Below are 19,178 nucleotides of genomic sequence, written 5' to 3' on the forward strand. Positions count from 1 at the left end.
TATTATGCTAGATTATTAGAATGTTTTAATAATCATAGTGGTATGTCGGTTCCTGAGAACCAAACGAATGATTCCCCATATGAACAATAATTAAAAAAATGCATTTTTGAAAGGTTGCATTGCACCTATTAGCAGCTTCATTAGGAAGCATATGCTAGACCATCGAACAGGGAGGCTACAAGCCTTACTTGAATACGCTAGACATGCTGAAAGACATTTTAATAGCAAAAGAAAAGAAGGCAAGTCTTCACTGCTGAAGACGGAGCTGAAGTATTTGTATTACAGTCAGGTAAAAAGGGTAAGAAAAATACCCAGGGAAACAAACAGTCTGACAAACGATCAGAAGATTTTGAAGAAAGGAAAAAGAAAGGTGAATGCTTCAAGTGCAGGAATAAGGGACATCTAGCAAGGGATTGTAGGCAAAACAAAAAGGTAATCACGGAAGATAAGGGAGATGAGGACTGACTATATGATAGTGAGGATACATCAAGTGAAAGTCAGAAATCATCAGGAAAAGTTAATAAACAAAAAGCAAATGTAAATGTGATAGAGGGAGTTGAGGAAGTGCAAGTAGATATGGAGGGTGAAGAAAGTGAAATTTTGGACTTAGCATTATTGAGCTTAGAGCTCTACTTGGCAGATACGAAACCGGAAGTTACACTTCTGGTGGAGGGAAGGGAAGTCAAATTCCTGTGTGACTCAGGAGCGTCACGGACTTTGATACACCCCTCCAAGTTACCAGAACATTCAGAATCACCTGATTATATACTAGTAAAAGCCGCGAATGGACAGCTATACAGGAAACCGTTTTCCCATGATATAACAATAACTGACCCTGTTTCAGGTATGACCCAGAGAAGTAAAATTGTTGTTTCTGCAAAGTGTCCAGTAAACCTATTGGGCAGGGACCTTATGCAGATATTTGGCATAGCAGTAGTTCCAACTGTACAAGGTATGGAGGCACAGAGACAAATGGATACCTTTGTAGTGCGACCGGAGGGTGAAACCTTTTACTGGTACAGCCAGGACCTAGTCATGACTGGTCCAGAGGCAGTAACCGAGGAACTGATGAACGTAGCCATCAGTAAAACCCCCCCTCCCTTGACACTGATCGACAGCATTTGTTACACTGTACTCTATACTACTGTACTACACCAGGATCCGATAGGGAGTATGAGCAAGAATTGTTTAGAAATCGTGCAACTAGACTGGTTTTGCGTACTTTGTACTGGGATACTGAGGGGAACAGTGTAGTTAGCTGTTCATTACCTCAAGAATTCCTTGCATTGTATAGATCAAATCGACTACCACATGTCAGCTTGACAAAGAACAAAAGTGCCAAATGGGCAGATTTAGGAGAAAAAGTAACAAGATGGGAGAAACAAACTGATTTAGAACTATCAGAACAAGGGATACAAAAACAAAAACTGAATTGGTTGACACAGACACATCTAGCTGTACACTTGCAATCTAGTGAGGACAGCTGATTAGCATTTTTATTAGAAGAAGAAGAAAAGGCCTTATGTGAAATTCTAACAACTCTTTGGTCAACAGGCAAGTCAGATGTAGGACTTATTCGAACAGCAGGACCAGTTACAATTACCCCAAAGTCAGCTTTTAGACCACAGAAAAGACAATACCCTTTGAGAAAGGATGCAGAAATAGGAATTAAGCCTATAATAGCAGCATTACTCAAAGAAGGAGTACTGGTAGAATCTCCTGATTCACCATGTAATACACCCCTATTTCCTGTTAAAAAAGCAAACGGGGAATGGCGGATGGTACAAGATTTACAAGCTGTAAATAATGCAGTAATACCTAGAGCACCTACGGTGCCAGATCCACATACCTTGTTAAACAATTTAGAACCACAACAGAAGTATTTCTCTGTGGTAGATATTAGCAATGCTTTCTTTTCAATACCTATACATCCTGATAGTCAATATTGGTTTGCATTTACATTTCAGGGAAAAAGGTATATGTACACTCGACTACCACAGGGATATTTTGAAAGCCCAACAATATTTGCACAAGAAATGGCTATCAAACTGGCAGGGTTTACCCCACCGGGAGGTAGTCAAATTCTACTTTACGTAGATGACATCTTGCTAGCAGCCCCCACCCTGCAACAGTGCAGGGAGGATACTGTAGCATTATTGAAATTTTTGGCAACACAAGGACACAAAGTAAACAAAAGTAAGTTACAACTTTGGAAAAAACAAGTTATATACCTAGGATATGTAATATCCAATGAAGGTAGAATACTAGATGAGGAAAGAAAAACAGCAATTTTGCAAGCACCCAAGCCAACAACCAAGAAAGAAATTATGTCTTTCTTAGGTACAACTATTTTTTTTCGGAGCTGGATACCAAATTATGCTTTGGAATCTGCTCCACTGACTGACTTGATATATAAGACACCAATGGCAGCACAAGATATCTTACAATGGACAACTGAAGCAGAAACGGCTTTCTGCAGGTTGAAGCAGTTGATAGCTTCTTCATTAGTTTTAGGACTTCCGAATTATCACAAACGATTTTTTCAGACTGTAGATTGTAAGCAAGGATAAATGATGTCAGTACTGACGCAACAACATGGGGACAAGAAATGCCCCATAGCCTACTATTCATCACAGTTAGACCCAGTGGCGCGATCTTTGCCTCACTGTGTACAAGCAGTAGTTGCAGCTGCAATGGCAGTACAGGCTTCGGCCTCAGTGGTGTTATTCCACCCTCTCACATTGAGAGTGCCTCATGCAGTTGCAATAATATTACTGCAAGAGAAAGTGGCATACCTTTCTCCTGCTAGACATCTTTCATGTATGACTATACTGCTGAGCCAACCTCATATGACAATTGAACGATGTACGACATTAAATCCATCAACATTACTTCCAACTCCTGCAGAGGGAACACCACACAGTTGCCTGCAGGAAATTGAACAGTTAGCTTTACCTAGACAAGATCTTACAGATATGCCCTTGGATAATGCTGAGGTGACATATTACGTGGATGGCTCATGCAGAAGGGGTCCTACAGGGAAGAATCTGGTGGGGTATGCAGTAGTTACAGACACTGAAATTTTAGAAGCTCAATCCTTACCACACAACTTATCTGCACAAGCAGCAGAATTGATAGCTTTGACGAGGGCATGTACTTTAGCAAAAAACAAGAGTGTGAACATATATACTGATAGTCAGTATGCTTTTTGTACAGTACATGTATTTGCACAACAATGGAAAAATAGAGGAATGATAACATCTAGTGGAAAACCTATTAATCATGCACAATTTATTTTGGAGTTATTAGAATCTATTCAGTTACCTACCAAAGTAGCTATTTGTAAATGTGTAGCTCATACAAAACAACAGGATAAGATTTCGAAGGCAATGCAGCTGATGCAGCTGCAAAGCAAGCAGCCTCAGACTCAGAAACTTTACTTTTAAATGAGGAATTACAACCCTCTGAGATTTTAGATTTAGACATGTTAAAAACAATGCAGATGCTTACTACAAAAGCAGAAAAACAAAATGGGTAAAACGAGGTGCAATTCTTGAGAATGGACTGTACATTTCCAAAGAAAGAAAACCGATATTGCCGTCTAATTTATTTAGATATGCAGCTTTGTTGAGCCATGGGCAGTGCCATGTCTCAACAGGGGGGATGGTACAGTTAGTAAATCAAATATTCCAAACATATGGATACACAAATTACACAAAAAAATTTTGTGCAGCTTGTCATACTTGTAACAAGCATCATGCACAAGGGGCATTTAAAACCAAGCAAGGAAGTTTTCCTATACCACCATACCCATTCCATACTATTTGTATGGATTTCATAGATTTGAATAAATGTGAAGGGAAAAAGTTTTGTTTAGTTATTGTAGACATGTTTTCTAAATGGGTAGAAGCTTTTCCAACCAAAAACCCGGATGCAGCAACAGTGGCAAAAGCCCTGATAAAAGAAGTAATCCCTAGATTTGTCATTCCGGAAAGGATTTATAGTGACAATGGCACACATTTTGTAAATCAGACAATTCACCAGCTTGGAAGATTTTTTGGCATCTCCTTAAAGAACCATTGTGCTTACCACCCACAGTCAGCAGGACTGGTGGAAAGGTACAATGGTACCCTGAAAAATAAGTTAAGGAAACTAGTTGAGGAAACCCAAAAGAACTGGATATACTGTCTGCCTTTAGCACTGCTGAGTATGAGAACGGTTCCAAATGTAAAGGGTTTGACTCCCTTTGAAATGTTTTTTGGGAGAGCATATTATGTGCCTCAGTGGAAAGCTCTCATACCTGCAGAGCAAGAGGCTGACAGTTCATTAGCTAGTTATATGAGGAAACTGTTAACAAATAAATCTGTTTTGCAGTTTAACTCTTTTTCAGATAAGGAACAGACCAGACCGGTGGAAGCAGTCTTGGCCCCAGGGTCGTGGATCTGGCTGAAAGTGACAAAAAGAAAGAATTGGGTGAGTCCAAAGTGGGAGGGACCGTACCAGGTTCTGTTGGCAATGCCTACTGCAGTTAGAGTGGCCGAGAGGACGTCCTGGGTTCATTTAACGCATTGTAAACCGGTAAAGAACTTTCAACTTGATAAAAACTTTGTGACTGATACACAACCAGACCGAGATGGCCAAAAACAAAGCGAATAGAAGTTTAGATCAACCCCAGAGATGTTGCATAATCATTCTGTTGAGTGTACATTTATTAACTGTAATTGTGACAATTTTCCTCTTGCTGTGGTTTATCCTACACACAACCACACAAGTGAAAGTGGGAAGGCATGATGAAACGTCTATAGACTGGCATCCAAATTTTAACACATACCTAGCCATGAAACGTGTATATGCAGAGACTATGAACATTTCAAATTGCTGGGTTTGTACACCTATACCGACAGCATATGGAGGACTGATAATGTCCGCTGTCCCTTTGGGGATAAATGAGACTTGGGAGAATTTACTTTTCGACACAGGAACTGTGAGATCACAGGACAAAATAGCTTTATTTTTACCTGTCACACAAAAAGGTATTGTATGTTTTTCAAAATGACACTCCAGGTGGGCTGGAGCAATTGTAATATAACCATATCTTACCGATGTTATATTAAGAATAGTAATGGCAATACTTTTTGCAATACTAATTATGACTCGTATTTGAACTCATTGAAAACAACTATGTGTGACATTCAAAAAAAATCCAGTTTTGTTTAAACAATTGTCAGTTATAGATCAGAAAATGTTTCATGCAGGGCTGATGCGTATTAGTACTAAAGTAGAAAATTGTTATTTTATTTGTGGGAAAAAGGCATATAAATGGTTACCTGAGAATTGGTCCGGCAGTTGTTTTTTGAGCTACTTGGTTCCGGCAATAAGACATACTGCAGAATTACCTTTGGGTAAGATACGAAACGTAAGAGAAACAGCCCGAAAATCCGAAGGTCCAGTTAAGAAACCTGTAAATCCAGTTGGGAAGATCGAAGCTGGTTGAAAAGACCATAATTCAGTAAAAGACAAAAGCGAATTGACTCATATGGACTTGAGTGACAGTGTTATATCCTGGGCAGGAATATTCCCAGCCTATGGAGCAGTCAAATCGATCTGGGAGCTGAGGAAGTTGTCAAACTTCAAGTAATGAGTAATGCAACTTTTTCCGCCCTAGAACTGGTGACTGATGAAGTGAATGCAATGAGAACTGTTGTGCTACAAAATTGGATGGCTCTTGACTTCACCCTAGCGGCGAGAGGTGGTACGTGCGCGCTTATCAAAGAAGAATGCTGTGCTTACATTCCTGACAATCGTCATGAGATTAATAATCACCTAGAGGTAATTCAGCAAGTATCAGCCATGACTGAACCAGGCCCAAACCCACTGACGGACTTCTTCCAGAATCTATTTGGGGGGGTGGGGTTCCATCCTAATGAATATTCTGATTTCCATTTGTGTGGGTATACTCCTAATAGGAGCATGTGTTTGCTGTGGAATTCCCTGCATGAAAAGATTAATTAAAGATTTTGTTGATGTATCTGTTACTGAAACTTTTTACCAAGATATTGAGATTGAAAGATTGATCTCGGATGATGCTTTTTCTGAAGTATAGATTGAATGACTCACCTAGCTGAAAATCCTGAGTGGAAAAGGCTAGAAGATGAAATGACACTATGCATACTTCAAAATAGAATAAAAAGTATTAATAAGGGGGGAAATGTTAGAAACATGTGTATTTAAATATATGAGAAATGCTAGTTTAAAAGCAAAGTAGTATATAATGCATTTTATTCTATTAATCATATAACAGTACAATTAATTCATGTGTAAATTTAAGTAGTTTTGAAACTGCAGTGTGGCTTGAAGCAAAGCTGATCTCTGACCCTGGCAGAATGCTAGCTTAGCAAGTTTTAATGTTTATGCTTTTCACAAGTGATTATCTGCTGGGTCAGGAAATTAAATGTGTGAAATAATGAAATCTTCTGCTCTTTCCTGTTGGAATGATTTGGTCTTGTATATGTGTTACTAAGATAGCACGCAGCTGTGTGAGAAAGTGTAACAGAGAACAAAGACATGCATTAAAAGACTGAAGCTGCTATTGTATTCGAACTGATATGAAACCTTGAACAAGTAACTTTACAGAAAGACATTATGACTGACCAGCTGGGTAGCAAGGCCATATTGTATCTAGAGGAAAAGTTTTTTAAAATATACAGCATCAGCAGATTTAATGAATGAAGGCTTGTAAGCTAAAGTGATGTAGATGCCCTGTGACATATCACGCCAGTAAGGTGGGCATAGCTTAAATGTTAAACCTATATAAAATTGTGTGCTTCCTGTTTCATGTCAGACAAAATTCTGTACTTGTACGTTTTTTTCCTCCTGGTGTACACTAGTAAACTTTTGAATCTGAACCTCCTGTGTATTGAATTCTTAATTTTATTTAATATTCATGAATTCTCCATAATAGTCAATGGCATGCATGCTACACCACAACCATGGCATAAGGGTTGCTAAGGGTCTGTGACAGTGTTCTGCACGGTAACTAGGAATTACTAGTCAATGTCATGCAAATGAGTCAAGTAATACTGAATCGCAAACGCCCCACCAGCATAATGATGTACCACATGGCATAGCGGTACAACACCAAGGAGTGGCCTGGAGGTAAACATGACATCAAGAGAGGGGTGCAATACCGTAGCTGTAAGCACATTGGATCATTGCTAATCAGCGTTGCCTGTTGCTAAGCAAAACTGCAGGACAGGGGTGTGGAAGTAGCCATAGCTTTGCTTAGCTGAGAACACACAAGGTAACTGAAAGTGCATGTGAACGTGGATGAAAACGTGCAGTAAATGGCTGTGCATGGCATGCACCACAGCTGAAACAGGAAGGATACGGGAAGACAATAAGGAAATGCTGCAGCATGGTAATTGGAGTACAAATGAGTAATTAACACCTAGGAACTCACAGTGGGCCATTGACAACAGCTAACAAGGCTACTAGCAGCTACCTGCAGAACAGGAAAGGGGTGGTGCCATACAGCAAAGAAAAAAGAACTGTCACAGCAGAACAAAGCAAACTTGCAAGTAGATCAGCTACATAACACATTTCCCAACACAATCCTGGGTTGTGAAAGTACAAAACAAGAAAGCCAGCAGCTGGATGCATGCCGACAATGGGAGGGGAATCGGGTTAAAAAGTGAAGTAAAGGGCAATAGATGAATCATGGAAGCCAAGCGTAAGTCAACACCAAAGACCCCACAATAGCAGTACTTGCTGTAAAACCAATAATTAAGATACACCACAGCTGGAATTGCACAAACACACCCAATTACACCAGCATCATCCATTGCACAATAGTATAAGGTGTAAAAGCCCCACACACACTTGTGTATTCCCAGACACTCTGCACCATTGGTGTATACAGACAGGGAACTTTTAATATATACATGTTAGGGGCTGCCATAGCTTTGATTCACCAACATGTGTTGGAGACTGACGGTGGTGTGGAGGATGATGCTGACAACCATCTCAGGCACCGGAGGAGGAGAAGAGTGTTCAGACCCAGGGTAACCTACTAGGGGGCTACATGATCTGGAGATAGTAGAGCATTACAATGTGGACAGGGACACCATACAGCAACTTGTTGAGCTGTGCCGGCCATGCCTCAGAGCCATAAGTAACAGAGGGGAACCCATCCCAGTGGACACGAAGGTAGGTGTAAGCTTGAGAATACTAGCCACAGGTACCTTCCAAGGCCAACTGGGGATATCATGGGGATCTCACAGGCATCAGCATCCAGGGTACTCCACCAGTTCCTGGATGCCATGTTGCCACATGCCAATGAGCACATATACTTCCCCCAAATGCAGGAGGAGTTGGCCAGCAATATGCATCTCTTCCACCATGTGGCAGACTACCTGGAGGTACTGGGTGCAATAGACTGCACGCACATACATATCAAGTCACCTCCCGGTGAGCAGGGTAGGTGCTACATAAACCGCAAGGGATACCTCTCCATCAACTGCCAGGTCATGTGCAATGCCCAGGGCATTATCATGGATGTGGGTGTTGGCAGCCCTGGAAGCTATCACAACTCTCACATCTGGCATGCCTCACAGCTGTATCAGGTATTTGCCAGGGGGGACATCCCATATGGCCACCTGGTGGGGATGCTGGCTATGCACTGGAACCATGGATGATGACTCCCATCAGAAATGCATACACAGCCACACAAGAGTGCCATGATGAGGCACACGCAGAAACCAGAATCATCATAGAGCACGTGTTTGGGATGCTGAAATCACGGCTCCGTTGCTTGGGCATATCTGGTGGAGCCTTGCAGTATTCTCCAGGCACATGTGACCACATCTTCATAGTATGTGCCATGCTACACAATATGATCCTGTGGAAACAGCTGCAGCAGGGACAGAATTGTGAAGGCCCTCACAGCCCACCACCATTGCCAAGGGGCCCACAGGCACAGAGGGACTCAGACTACTAACACCCTGTGCTAGCCCCAGTAGGCAGATGGAGGCGTGCCCAGTATGTCCATGCCTTGGCAAAGAGGGAATGTATAGCACACACACTGACAGTGTAGGCACTCATGGACTGACACCCTTCTCCACCTGCACACACAGCAAACATGGATCGCACACACACACATGACCACCTGTAAATTGTCATGTATAGGTGGTCTGCTGTGTGCATCCTACATAGGTAGCCCTCAACTATTGTACACACAACTGCTATTGGCACAAGATAAGTCAATACCTGAACAGTAAATTAAGTTATCTGCATGTGTCCATACTGTATGTAGAGGTTCTTAGATACATAGGTAAGTACATGCTTAACTGCCCGAGGCCACTCATAAGCATAGGCAAAAAGTGTCTGCTCTCGCCACCCCATTGATTAACTAACTGTCCCTCTGTGGAGCAGTGCCAATTGTGGGATCCCTGGGGTATATCCACTGTTCCCCACCCACTCTGCAAGGATTCCCTGGAGTGTTAGTGATGGGTTTTGTGTAATGTAATCAGGGATGTAGTTCTAAATAATGGGGAGTATCCCTGACAGGAATCTTCTCAGATGTTTACATGTTACATAGTATACCTTAACCACAGCTTGCATATATAGGTAGTATTCCACAGAATAATAAATGTGTTGAACACACAACCACTGAATTGTGCGTTAATCACCCTTGCACTATCAGTGACTGCTCTGAGAGGTAAAATACCACTACCAGGATTAGAACACGCAACCATGTACACAATCTTCACAATAACATACCACTAAGCTACCTGAGATGTACCAATGGCAGTTGGGTATACTGACAGGATAAAACACAAAAGGTAGGAATGTGTGGAAGTAGGACAAACAAGCATGTACCCAATGAAAGGTGTATGTTTATATATATATATATATATATATCAACATATATATATAGAGAGGGAGAGATATACATATATATGTAGATATATAGATAGGTTAACAACATCTACATAACCATGGAGGTACATATAAATGGGATACCTACCACATACAGACTGCTTCACGTACCAGCACGCGTAATCACGAGGCTTAAAGTCCGAAAGAGCACAGTACTGAAACACCAGATGCATGAGGTTTAAAATCACGATGTTAAGGGACAGTTAGTCAGTGCTTCTGGTGTTGCGGTTCAGGTAGGTTACTGTGTGTAAGTGTGTTTCTGAGGGCTGTAGTGTGTGTAAGTGTGTGTTCTGAGTGTGGTGTGTGTTCCTGGGGGACTGTAATGTGTGGGTGTGGGTTAGCTTTGTGCATCTGTTTGCATGATCTAGGAGGTAGAATATTAAAGTAGGGGTGTGTGGGGGGGCGTAGACACCCACATGGGGTGTTTAGGGGTGTTTTCCCACCTGCTCATACGTAGTGTAGGATGGTTTGTTTGGATGTGGTGGGTAGCAGTATGTCTGTGTGTGCGTGTGCATGTTCCATGTTCATGTTACTTTCGCGAGTTACTGTCGCTGTCGGTAATGTGAGGTATGAGAGTCTAGGCCCGATACTGTGGGCATAGAAACTGTGTGGCTTCGGGATTCCATAGGTATCCCGTATACAGCAGTTGAAGTGTTCATATATGAGCGTAACATGGACCATAGCAATCACATATTCCGCCACGACCAACCTTTATGAACAAAGGATATGGAGAGTATATGCCTATACACTATTACAAATATGTGCTATGGACATGAGCCAGTGATAGGGTTACCACCTGTCCCACTTTGCGAGGGACAGTCCCTGTTTGGGTGGTTGTGTCCTGACCAAATATATTAAACGTGGCAAATGTCCTGAGATTGTAGGACATAATTATGTCCCATATGTAATGTAATAGTTGCATACAATAGTTCTTTCTGTATCTAAAATACCTACATGTTACAAGAAACAGGATAAGCAACTAAACTGCTATAAGAATAAGCTTATATTTAGGCAAGAAAGGAAAGTTATATCCCTTGTACTGACCGTTGGTTTGTGTCGGCCTGTAAAATCTGATGTGTGTCCCAAAAATGTCCCACTATGGCCATATGAAAAGGTGGCAACCCTAGCCAAAGAGGGTCAGTCACCAACACAACTACAATGACTGCAAATACCTATGACAGAAATACACAGCTTTCATGTAGCAACACTTTATTACATTCCGATGTATTGCCGAAAGGATTTAAGGACTAACATCACCTGCATGCTAAACAGCAACCACTTAACAGTGCCTTAATGAATCAGCCTTCAAATACCATAGTATTAGTCCACTAAAGGATAGGTGTTCAAACAGGGAAGGAACCCTCATGCACATATTGATTATGTATAAAAGCAGTTCCTACACACCTGCATCTGCTATGCACACCCACCAACATCACCCCCACAACCAAACAAATTACAATACAAACTGTAATAACATCACAAATCATTCACTCACTGTATGATATCTGCAGAAGCCTTAACATACCTTGTCAGAGACACACTAACATGGCCCTATATGAAATAGTTGCTGTTATACAATGGAACAGCTGCTGATGTTACAGGGTTTGTTTGCACTAATCCCGTTTTAGAGGGTTGTGTGTACACCAGGAAGTGTTACCAATTACTGAGTAACAGCACAGTATGATACACATGTACACCAAATCAGGATGTCTGGTGAGCACACTGTAAACCACATAACAGTTCATGCATAGCCATACAGCCTTGAGATGCCCAAACATCCTTGCCAGACTGAAACATCTGCAGAAGTATCAGGAACAAACAAACCCTGCATAAGTAGCAATGTTCTGAAATATAACAGCTGTACTCACATGTAGAACAACATCGTCTAGCCATTACACACAATCCACGGGAGTCATGAAGCTAATATATCTCTGTTTGTCTCCATATAGCTGTTAAAATACATCACAAACAACACATCCAGGTCATCTTGCTCGAATGTAAGGCAAACGGACAACGCCCTAAAGGAGTACTCAGTTATACACCACTGTTGCCATGGTATCGGCTAATGGAGTAGCTGCACAGCTGATGTACATCTAATTAACTACTTTGAATCACCAATTGGTGGTCAGGATAGCACATATTACCGATATTTAACTAAAAAAGGATGGCTTATCACACATTCAAACCATCAGTATATACCAGCAGAACGTTACAAAGAAGATTGAAACACAAACCGAAAAGGATTGAATCAACAGTCAGCGGCACCTTGGGTTACTAATAAGTATGTAGAACACTCAGTATGTCTGTGTATTTAGTACCTGTTCTGTAATATTTAAAGTGCATGCAATCCATATAGTGGAAACAGTTATCTTGTAGTGATGTATTGTTGAGCATAGTAACGCGTGTAGTATTTATGTGGGTACTGCTGTAGGTCAAAAGGCAAACACCGCATACACCACAAGGGATGCTATATAAGGGCTTTGAACACAAATATTCCTCACCAGCCACTGTCAGTGGCAGGGCTGGTCCAACAAATATGTGCTATAACAGGGGATAGTATATGTTGATATATTGGTAAACTCAAAAGACAGGCACAGCAGATCAGCAAGAGATGTTTATTTTCACTCCACAAACAAACCTCACAGAACGGAAACAAAAACAATAACGCTGCTACAGTTCTCAGTGCATTTTCGTCGACATGCACTTCATCAGAAAAGCTAAACAGTGCTCAGTGTGCTAAATTTATAAGTCATATGTTATATTAATCTACCAATGGTGTATTGTGTGTGCGTAAATACCCCAATATTGTTAGGGAAGGCTCACAGTTTCACAAAGATTTAATTACTGCATTTGATAGGTGCGGTTTAGATATTATGCGAGCTATCATTGTCAACAATGAAGTAGAAATGGAGAAGTTATATGTTACAATTGATGAAATTAATCAGAAAATTGTGAATGACTTGTTATTTGGTATTGAAACTGAGAAAAACAAATATCATGACATGTTGAAGGATGTTGAGTTAAAATGCATGAAAGTATTTGAAAGAAAAGCTAAGAAAATTGATAGAGACATGTTTGAGTATGGTAATAGCATACATTACCATTCACCAAAAACAGGGGGGGGGGGGGGTAACAACAATAAATATTCCAATCATGAATCAGTGGCATACAACGAGGTTTTTGACAACCATGACATGTGCAATAATGAAACTGACCCTTTAGAATACCCCTCCCCTTGGAGATCCGAAAGGTTGAAAAAGAAAGAACCCATAAACTACAACAACCAGAATTTATACCAAAATCGAAGGAATAGGCAGTGGAAATAAAAACTGTAGAAGACATAATTATCAATGAATGTGTATACAGTTATAAAGGTTTTAAAATATTTAACTACGCTAATCTCACTGTCACTAAAACACATTTCAATTTGTTTTCCAAAGGTTTTACCTACACTCCCAGGGTCAAAGCCAACATGGTTGATTTATTGGTGGATGTTAAAATGTTTGTGAGACAAAAGAACTTTGAGATACTTTTTAATGGTTTAGATAAAAGAAAGAGTACTAGTATTTTAAAGAAAAAGAGTACTTTTAACCCACCGTTACATCCACAGCTCAAAAATTTTGAAAATGTTTTAGAGAAGCGTCTTAGAGATGAGCTTAAATTTAATAAAGTACCCCCCAGTCTCACAAAGGATGAATTCAACATCCTTGATTCTTGTAGAACAGATAAGAATCTCAGAGTCATGAAGCCTGATAAAGGAGAAGGGGTGGTTCTGATGGACCAAATAGATTATGAAGTCAAAATGCTAAACATGTTGAATGATGAAAATACATATGAAAGAGTGTCCTTGAATGAGTTTAACATTGCGAAAAGGAAAGTTTCAATGTCTTAACAACTTACTTCTTGAGGAGCTTATTGACTTAGAAACTTACAACTACCTACATGTTGAGAAACCAAAAATTTCTTCTATTTTTGGTATACCCAAGGTCCACAAGAACCATTTGGACCCACCTCTTAGACCCATTGTTACAGCAGAGGGCTCTTTGACAACCCCCCTAGCCAAATATATTGACTTCCATTTGAAGCCATTTATATTGGAACATTTCAACATTTTAAAAGACTCGTGGGATTTTTTGAAACACATCGATGCCCTACAGAAAACAAATACCCCATTTATTATTTCTTTGGATGTGGTGGACCTATTTACTTGTATTCCCCATGAAACAGGTCTTTTATGGTTTGAACAATTTTTAGAGAGTCAAATTTCCATTTCTTTTAACAAGTTTCGTACTTGTTTGATTCTTATGGACTTAATTTTGAAAAACAATTTTATATACTTTCAGGGTGAGTATTACAGACAATTAAAGGGTGTAGCCATGGGTGCACATTGTGCCCCCTTATATGCCAACATTATATTACTCAGTTGGGAAAATAAATTTGTTTTCAATTCCCATTTCAAAATGTTGTGGAATTACTATGGTCGTTTTTTGGACGACATTTGTCTTTTTTGGAATGGCACTGCTGACCAGTTTCTTGAGTTTTACGAATATGTCTCACATACCACCAATTTTCTAAAATTTACTTACAATATAGACAGTTCTCAACTTAGTTTGTTAGATGTGAGCATACAGAGAACAAATCAGGGGTTGAAATCTAAACTTTATAGGAAGGAGACCTTTTCTAACACATACTTGCATTTTTCTAGTTCTTACCCCCCTTATCAAAAGAAGGCAATTGTCAAGGGTCAGCTAGTAAGAGCTAGTAGGATGACCTCAGATGAGACAGATTTCCAGATAGAATGTGAATTTATTGCAAGTATGTTTTGAGAAAGAGGTTACCCCGATGATTTGTTAGAAAGACTGATACAAGAAGTTAAAACTGCAAGGACCACAATGTTTTTGCCTATCCTGGGGAATTCAACAAAAATTTTTGGCAACACCAACACTAAAAACAATTCTCCAGTAGATATAAAACACTACAATTCAGCTTTGACTATTACTTTCAACGGCGAAACCAATATAGTTAAAAATATTATTAATGACGAGTGGAATAGGTTTGCCAGTTTTTCAGATTTGAATCTGAACTTGAAGAACCCTTAAAAGTAGTATTTAAAAAAGGACGTAACATTAAGAACATACTTGAGGGTGGAAAACAGGTCACACATCTCTCAAACAAGTTGGGTACACATAAATGTGGAAGCTGCCATTATTGTGTCAACATCAATGAAGGTGAGAAAATATATTTGAAAAGCAGAGGCAAAATTATCACCACTAAAGGATTTGCAAATTGCAACACTTGTGGTTTGGTAGACATGGTGACCTGTGAGGCATGTGATTCCTTTTATACAGGGAAAACCGAGAGAAGGCTGAGACAAAGGGTGTATGAGCACCTATATGACGTAAGGAAGGAAAACACTAACAACACTTTGTTTAAACATACTTTAACATGTAAATCTGCAAAATTCCTATTCTTCGTTATAGAGGTATTACCACCAGATCCCAGGGGTGGTCTTTGGGAGGCCACTTTAGAATACAGAGCTATTTTGGCAATTAATGCTTGAGGCTAGCAGTCACCCAGGTTTAAATGAAATGATCTCTCTAAAACCTGTATTAAAGTTGAGATCAGCCAAGTTATAACCACTCACCCATATATCAGTTGTACTTATATATATATATATATATATATATTTTTATACACATTTTAATATTTTTCATACATACATTTTTATATGTTTTTCAAACATCTTCCACACAGGTACATTTTTTATGTATTAATTAAAATGGTTTTTAGAGCATACAATATTTATATATATTTTTACTATGTATTTCTGCCTGTAAAGTTTTTATTTCACCACTAGATGGTGATATTGTTTCTTTGATTTTGTTAAGAAATCTGCAATTTCAACAACAAGGATGTTAATTGAATGTATTAACATTTTAATTAGTTAGGAGACAGCATTGGTAAATTAAAATAACATCTGACTTATAAATTTAGCACACTGAGCACTGTTATGTCTATTGGCATTTACAATACACAATAACAGGATACATATGACTTGTAGTCACCCGACAGTTTATCAGCATGATAGCAAAGTAAAATGGAAAAGCTAGTTAACTATCCATGCACATAAGACATGTAATAAGTGCAAAGGTAGGTACTAGGCTGTCTTACCAATGGTATTTAAAAGCCTAGCAAGAGTGTGTTGGCTTTCGCCACCCCCATAGGTTAGTTCCCTGTGCCTCTGAATGGCAGAGCCATTAGGTGCCTGTGCCTCTGTCCAGCAGAGCCACTGCAGTGATCCCCGGGGTACATGTCTGTCTCCCATCCACACATTAAGCTTTCCCTTGAAGAGTGCTAATGAGGGGCCCTGCCTGATGTACATTGGAATCATGTTCCAAAGCATGGGGAGTGTCTGGGTCAGGAATCTATCCGTCCAGCATGTCCTAGTCATTGCTGTGGTTAGGTGTATATCCCTAGAGCATGTGGCTCTCAGGGGCCTCTGTTTAGGTGGAGCATATCCAGCAATACTGGGTTGGACATGGGCCTTGTATGTCAAGCAGAGATCACCTGTGAGTATGCGGTATGCAACAGAGTACAGCTGGTGTTTCTTAGGTTGGGCTGCATAGGTCATCTGTTTGAGGTCAGTAATCCTCCTGGTGTGGTACTGTTGTGGTTTTCCAAGCTGTTGCAGTTGCCTTGTAAGGTATATCCCAAATGGGGTGTTGTATCCTTTAATGGGTCTAATAAGGCATGAGTAGAGAGACACAGTGGCCTCCTTTGTTCTGGATGCGAATCCATTAGAGATTAGGGGGGCCATGTAGAAGGATATTCTAACCACTGTGTCATTACGGGTATCAAAGGAGAGCTTGCTATCTATTGGGGTTCCCAGATCCCTTATTACCTTTTCTGTATGTAGGGGACTAGCACCTATGTGGTAGTCTGTGGGTAATTAGTTATATCCAAAGGGGATGACTATGCACCTTTTGGCATTCAGCTTGAGGCATGATATTGACACCAGGTATCCATCTCAGTGTGACCCTTCTAGAGGGTGTCTGTAACAGCTGGGGAAACAATTATGTCCCCTAGTTTGCAATCATCTGCAAACCTTTTCAGTCAAAGCCCTCCTGTGCTTGCCTGTACATCAGAGAATTATATACCGAACATGAGGGGTCCTAGGACTGAGCCCTGGGGGATGAAACTTGTAACTGGTATACTGTCAGACCTAGGGTATGCAACTCCCACTTTGTGGGTTCTGTCCATGAGCTACTTTGCAAACCATCACATAACTTAGGGGTTAATGTTCAGGCGGATGGGTATGTCAATAATACCAGAATGAGGAATGGTGTTGAAAGCCTTTGAGAGATCTAGATTGGCTGTGTGGACCTCCTTACCCTCATCTAATGCCTTGGTAACTGTCTCTAAGAAGTCCACCAGGTTTAGGAGGCATGATCTGCCCTTAACAAAGCCAAACTGGGAGGGGTCAAAGGTTTGGATGTACCCAATGTCTCTGTGACTGAGATCCATGATGATGTGCTCCATAGCCTTGCAGACCAGGCTAGTCAGGCCTATAGGGCAATAGGTCCCATGGTCCGTTGTGGCGCCACCTTTGTGGAGTGGAATAACTGTTGCTGTGCACCATTCAGGGGGCACAAAGCCCTATGCGAGGCTTTTATTGAACATGGTGCATAGGTGGGGAGCCAGTACGTTCTGAAGTTCATGTAAAACACAGCCTGGGATGTTGTCTTGTCCCATGGATGTTATGATATTGGCTTTAGAGTGTGCAGCTTTTACCTGCATAGTTGTGAGTACAGGGACTCTGCACTCTTCCTGTATAGATAAGGGCCCTTTAGGGAGTGAGATGGGGGAAAGGTAGCACTGAACCTATCTGCCAGGATGTTGACAATATCAGTTGGTTCTGTAATGTTCTTGCCTTTGTGCTGTAACTCAGAGCAGATCTGGGTGTTGACATCAAGATATTTGACATAGCCATAGAATGCTTTGTGGTTGTTTTTGGAATTAGTGGTGGTTTTGTTTTCATAGCTAGCTTTGGAGGATCTTATAAGGGATCTCACCTTCTTACTGAGGCTGACCAGGGAGCTCCTCCACGCATGGGATTGTACTGTCTTTTGCAACAGTGTCTTCCTCCTGTTGTACAGTTTGTTTATGGCAGGGGACCACCAGATTGGATTCCTTAATTAGGCGTATAGCATCTTGGTTCTGTTTGGGATAGCACGATCAATGCACTCTTGTAAGTGCTTATAGAGTGCATTTGTGTAGGATTCAGCAGTTGTAACAGTGTTGTCCATCTGCATGGGTGTCATGACATTCATCACGTCTGTCTTAAGAAGCATGAAGTTGGCTTTGTAGACATATTATACTGTAGTTCCCTTAATGGGGGGTGGGGGCGGTATGTGGATATCGATGATGTTCAGCTCATGGTCGGATCGGACCAATGAGGAGTTGACTTCAGGTGTGGAATACCGGTCGCTCATGTTGGTAATGCCTAGGTCTAGGATATTGTTGCCCCTGGTGGGTATGTCGATATGTTGATCCAGGGCATTGGTGTTTATGAATTTCAGAAAGCGTTGAACTAATGAGTTGGTACACGAGTAGTTTTCTCAGTTAATGGTGGGGTAGATTCAATGAGACTATGTGATGAGTGTGGTGTGGTGCAAATGTTTACCTTCTCCACATGGCTGTCAGGGTCAGGCTTGGTTGGAGGGAGCTTTACCTCCAGTTTGGCTAGATAAGTGCATCTCTCACAGGTTGTAGTGTTGGGTGGTAGGTGGAGAGGGTTGTCTGTGTACATGAGGCAATGTCTACATTGCCTCAAGATGTCCAGATTCATCAGATAGACAGGAGAGAACACTGGCAGCTGACCCTTTGACATGCCTGAATATAAAACTAATTTCCCCTAGATAAGCGAGGAAAGTGAGTACAAGAGCTAATTCACTCTAAGCAAGTGAGAAAAGTATGTACAAAACCTATTTACCTTTAGGTAATGAGGAAGATAGAATGCTATAGTCATTAGTAGCTTACGTAGTGCTTACAAGTTCTGAACAAGTGCTGAGCATGAATAAGCAATCCAGATAGGGTCTTGGATAACATAAACACACTGCCCCCCCCAACAGGTACACAATCATATATCCATGTACACCACAGAGCCCCTGTATCCACAACTATGCAGGTACAAGCTGCACTCAGGCTGCATGGTACCTGTCCACATCACAGGTTGTATCATA

Source organism: Protopterus annectens, chromosome 11.part0, assembly GCF_019279795.1.
Source record: "Protopterus annectens isolate FY-2018-M chromosome 11.part0, PAN1.0, whole genome shotgun sequence".
NCBI lineage: Eukaryota > Metazoa > Chordata > Ceratodontiformes > Protopteridae > Protopterus > Protopterus annectens.